Source organism: Lethenteron reissneri, chromosome 10 (genome assembly GCF_015708825.2).
Source record: "Lethenteron reissneri isolate LAM-NWPU_2019-01 chromosome 10, ASM1570882v1, whole genome shotgun sequence".
Classification (NCBI taxonomy): Eukaryota; Metazoa; Chordata; class Hyperoartia; order Petromyzontiformes; family Petromyzontidae; genus Lethenteron; species Lethenteron reissneri.
In genome coordinates, this window is record NC_083788.1 from 4,747,517 (window position 1) to 4,753,420 (window position 5,904).

Genomic DNA, 5,904 nt, shown 5'->3' on the forward strand with positions numbered 1-5,904 from the left:
TAGAAGGGAAATAATAACATAAAATAAAAAAGTTTTATTATGTATTTATTTATTTTATTTATTCCCTTCTACGTGACTTTACCGAAAGAACCAAGAAGATGAAAAAAGATCGATCGGTTCAACTGCCGTGCGACAAGCATTTCCATCCGCGGCAGAACGAGCGCCGCCCCATCGTGCACACGCGTGCGTGCGGATGAAAACAGGCACACCATTGGAACCTCATTTGCCAGTAAAAAATATGATTATTGTTTTTTTACCCTCTTATCTGGCAACAAAACTGACACCTTTTTTACGAGGAGTCATGTTTGCATAGACCACAATACCTGGAGTCATAATGCAAACAAAAAACATAACTCTGATAATGCATGCACTGTCCTTGAAGTTGAATGGTCCACACCCGAGACAGCTTTCCTTAGAGCCTAGTCTCACATGGGTTGGACCAGATGACGCCAAAAGGCGCACAACTCAAAGACGATGCACCATCAGAGTATGAGAGCTCGGGGTAAGCATATACACCATTGGCACATTTGAAGGGATCTCAGAAGTAGCTCTGCCATGTCCGCTTCGGCGGGGTCGTTCCCTAACACGTGGGGTGACGCAACTCCGCTCTGCGAGAGTTCCGAATTGGTTCCCTCCCGGTTCATAGCACAATGGCGAGAGCACAATCAGAAAGTGTCAAATGCAGCTGAATCCCTCTCAACGACGGTGATTGGTTCCACGGAACCGGTCGTCAAGTGATTTGGTCGTTAAGCGAGTACAGGAAATGCACGTTAAAGGTTTCATGAGTTCCGATAGCATCGAAAATTGCCATCTTTGACCCGATAAAACGTACTTTATCATATTTAAATACTGGCTATTCATACATAAAGATACCAACAACAGTATAAACACACAATAATATTAAAATAAACAGTTAATTAATCCATTAATTATTATTTACTGTAGCTACAACAGCTTGTCGTTAACAGGGGAATGGTCGGTAAGCGAACACATTGGGCTCTATGGAGGCACTACACTACTTTACACTACACTATACACTACACTACTATAAACTACACTATACACTACACTATACACTACACATTGGGCTCTATGGAGGCACTACACTACTTTACACTACACTATACACTACACTACTTTACACTACACTATACACTACTATACACTTCACTACTATACACTACCATTCACTATACAACTATACACTACACTACTATACACTACAAATTGGACTCTATGGAGGCCCAAGAACCAAGAATATGAATCCCTGCAGTCACGAAAGCTTTAAATAAAAAAATACACAATTATATTTACGCGATCTAACCCCCAAAACATCGTTACGAATCGGAACTAACTTGGGAGTGGTGGGGGGGAAAGGCCACGACACTTAAGAAAAAAGCGAACACGACGACAGGTCGATTACTCGATGGCGCGGGGTGTGTGACGTCACAGTGCGTAGCGTTTCCGTGGCGACCCCTCCATTGATGTCGCCAACGGTATCGGGGTCGCGACTTCACGGAAAACCTTTAGGAACGCCCGAGTTAACGGTGGAGGTGGTGATCAATCAGCCGGACTTGCTTCAACTCCTGCGTGTATATATGTCGGCTAGAAAGCTGGACGAAAAAAAAATGTATGCTTACAAAGTCGGGCGAGCGCAGCCTGGCTGTCGCCTGGGTACATTTCTCCACGTGGACTCGAGACATCGAACTCCCTTTCCTCTCTCGCTCCATCCCTGGCTCCGTCTCTTCCCCGTCTCTCCCTCTCCGCGCGCTCTCCCACCCCGACTCCTCTACGTGTGTACGCGTGCGTTTTTGTATGGAGTCCTGTTTTGCACATTTTCTTACGTTTTTTTCTAGTATTTTGTAACCGTGAGCCGCAGAACTGCGTGTGTGTGCGTTTGTGTCTTTGTGCTACGGTGTGTAAGTGTGCTTGTGTGGGGTGTGGGGAGCGGTGGCGTAGCGGTGAGCGCGCTGCGCTACGAATCCGGCGACCCGAGTTAGAGTCCCCCTTCGCGGCCACCAACACCCGGTGACGATTATCTGAACTGGTCCTGGGCCCCCTCTAGGTCGACTCAGCCTCAAACGAGTACCTGGTGCGATGTGTAAACATCGCCACGGGGGAGACGAAGGCGACCGGGCATGCTGCTGGCCACACCACCCGCTCGTGTGCCGTGTCGGACTTCATCGGTGCTACTCGCCAACAACACTGGCCCCCAAAAGTCTACGAAACCTATACGGGAGGTGGATGTGGTGCGTATGTTCGCGAACATCACTTACTTAGGCCACCAGGCGACTGCGATCATCCACGCGGGTGGCTCTCAATGGGCTCCACCGCGATGCACCGCCAGAAAGCTGTGGTCAACAATCGCCCCGGGTGGATAGATGTTTTGTTAAGAGACAGAAAACGTAATCATATCTGAAATTTACTAATAGGGTTTTTCCCCTTTTTTCTGGCAACAAAACTGACACCTTTTGCAAGGAATCAAAAGGTGTCAGTTTTGTTGCCAGAAAAAAGGGGAAAAACCCTATTAGTATATTTTGGTACTGGCTTAGGAGGTCCCATGATAATATCTGAAATTTGTTTAAACTTAAAATCCACGGTCTGCTACCGTGATATTTAAAACAACCGCCTCATGACGGAGTGGCAGCTGAGGTAGGGAGCCAGACGGGGGTGTTGGGGGGGATGACTATGGCGGACAATCACCGCTGCGGTATTGTTGAGAGGTGGTGGTGATGTGGGGGGAGGGGGGGGGCGCCTTCGTCCAGCAGTGGATTGACCATGGCCGACGATAAAAAAACGATTAACTGATGAGTATCGATCCGAGAGGCGGTGATTCGGCCGCATCGTTCCTGTCCGTGCGCGTCGAGGGCTCGTGGGTTGGCACGTGGCACCTGCGGCCACTAGAGGCGGCCATATTGGCCGCATACACAAAATGATGGATTTCTTCAATGGAACTGCGATGATTCGGGGGCGGTCAGGGTCACATTACAAATTCAGTATTATTTTTCACTCCGTTTACTGTAATGAGATTACAAAAATGGGCTCCTGTGTTCCAGTATTATCAGTCCAACTTTTTCAACGTGTAATGAGATTACAGTTTCTTAGCATCTGCCGGTGAATTACTGTCTTGGGATTATTTTCACTTGCGGGGATCTTGTTGTTGTTGTTAATGATGAATCTATTAGAAGAACAGACAAAATCTGAGTTTGCAGCCTGGGTAAATGAGGGTACCAGGTGCAAATACAAGCGTTGGCATGTTTACCGAATCAGAAACTTTACGTAGACTGGTAGAGAAATCTGATGAGCTATGAAGCTTTTTTTGTTTTGTTACACACAGATGTCCAGTGTGGGTGGGTCAGCAAGTTGAGCAGTGGTGGTCAGAGCAGTCGATGTTGATACGAAGCAAAAGTAATCATAAAATAGTCATCCGATTACCTTGCTTTTTAAATCCTTTATATTAAGTTCACTTGCTTGCTTGCTTGCGCGCTTACGACTGTGCAAATCTTTCGGTCGTTTTTTAACCCACTTCTCGTGATCCAATCGAGCTGATATTTTGCACACAGACTCGTTGTGCGTGACAATTAATTTTCGTGAAATTTTTTTCTCCAAATTTGTACACTTTTTAGGAAAAATAAAATTATATTTAATTACCAATTTCTTAATTAGGCAGGCAATCATCTGACCCATAGGTGGCAGCCATCTCAAGCCAGAGGACGAGAGGACTCTAGCCGCCACGCATATAAAGGATTTATAGTGAAAAACTTTGTTTTTAAAGTCCCGATCCGCAGGATTACAATGCGCTATTGGCTACACGGCCTGCAGTCACAGCACAGCGCAGCGCCGCTTGTCAACGCAATGTGAGGTCGTACAGCCGCACTAAGCACTCTTGGGTGACCTTTGTATGTTGGTATGCACGTGTCTGTTTGTATGGTGGTGGTGGTGATGATGATGATATCAGCCACGATGAGCCGGCTGATGTCGTGTGATAGACGAGTGGGATCTGTAAAAACGGCAATAGCTCAGTGGGATTTACCTGGTTAAGTAAGATAGTTGAGTTAAATATCAATCATAACTGGTGGTGGTTTAACGCGTATTAAACAAGGGTCAGTGTGATGGAATCGGTCCACCGGCCTCCAAAGACAAAGCTCCCCCGTGTAGCCTTAACAGACCGTCGGGGGCAAGTGCTCTTCGCGAGTAGCAACCGGATGAAGTCCCGGAATGGAACAACGTCGGGGTGGGTGGCCAGGACCACACCCGACCGCCTTTGTATCCCCGGTGTTCAATGTTTTTTTTACCACACCGCACCGGCTACTCATTTGAGGCCTGACTCGACCTAGGGGCAGGCCCAGGGCCGGGTCAGATAATCGTCGACGGTGTTGGCCTTGAGCGGGAATCGAACTCGGGTCCGCCGGGTTCGTAGCGCTGCTCAGCGGCCCCACCACAGAGAGCCTCCCCCCCCCGACCCCCCACGGCACCGGCCTATCCGCTGTAGAATTTAGAAACGCGCCTCTGCATCGCGTCTCCGGGCTACTGTAGATGGTAGAGCGGATGGGTAGCATCATCGTCCGTCAGGTCCGACAAGACGAATTCTAGTCAAGTTCGTTCATTGCGTTTCTTTGAGCCAACTGGGCGGGATCGCGCCAAAACTTCGCCCCGCTTTTCACCCAGGCAACTGGAGAGCGCGCAGCGGCGGCGGTGGCGGTACCACCAACAACGGACTAAGGCAACAAAACCCTCGGCTCAAAGCGTCCACGTTGCTCACCGCATGCGCGCACGGCACCGCGAGCTTTCGAACGACTCGGGATGTTCGTCGGTATCGCCTGGACCAGCGGAGCTTTCTTCTTACTCAGGGGTTGCTCGCACCGCAGGGGTTGCTCGCTGCACCCTGGGGGTGTGAGATGCCCTTTCTGGGGGATGTGCGAGACATGGCCATATTTTTAAAAAATATATATATAATTCTAGATTTGAAGCTTTCGTGACTGCAAGGATTAGTGCTCTTAGTTTTTTCGGTAAAGTCACGTGGGTAAAAAATGAAATTAAAATTAATACAAATAAAATAATAAAAATCACGACGTTTCGGAGGCAACACAAGTCTCCGTCATCAGGTGGGACCGTCACAGCCAGATTTGCTGTATCAAGTGAGGCAGAGATTCCAAGATGCAAGTTCTTAAATATATATAAGAAGGAAAATTATGGAAAACACAAATTAAGCACGGGGCACGCTAAGTAACAACTCACTTTGTTTCGATTTAAAGCTTTCGTGACTGCAGGGATTCATATTCTTGGTTCTTTCGGTAAAGTCACGTAGAAGGGAAATAACAAAATAATACAAATATAAAACGTCGTGAGAATTTTATTGTTTTATTTTTTATTATTGTTATTTCCCTTCTACGTGACTTTACCGAAAGAACCAAGAATATGAATATTACTTTGTTTCATCAACCCTTTATTAACATTGTACTTTTTTTGACCATTGAGAACCAAAAGGGATGCAAGGCTGCAGGAAGGGTGAAGAGCCAACGATCTGGACAAATGTACAAACACACGTACCCAGTGCCAGTATTAAGCGAGTGCTGGGCCTGTAGCATATGTTATAAAGGGGTCCTAAATTTGAAACAAAAACAAATATTAAAACACAACTTTGTTTTACTTGCCTAGTAAAGTAATTGTATGACATAATTTGCTATACAGCCAGATGATACGACAAATCGCTAACCTTAAACACTCAGTCGTTCATAAAAGTTGAAGGCGGTATAGTACTATAGTAATAGAGCTAGTGCAGAATCTCTGAACCGGAATTGATTGCTTGAAAGCATTTAGCGCGGGGCCCTTGAAAGTGCGGGGCCTGTAGCATATGTAGCAGCTACTACAGATGTAGTAGATGTAGTAGCTACCACATATGTA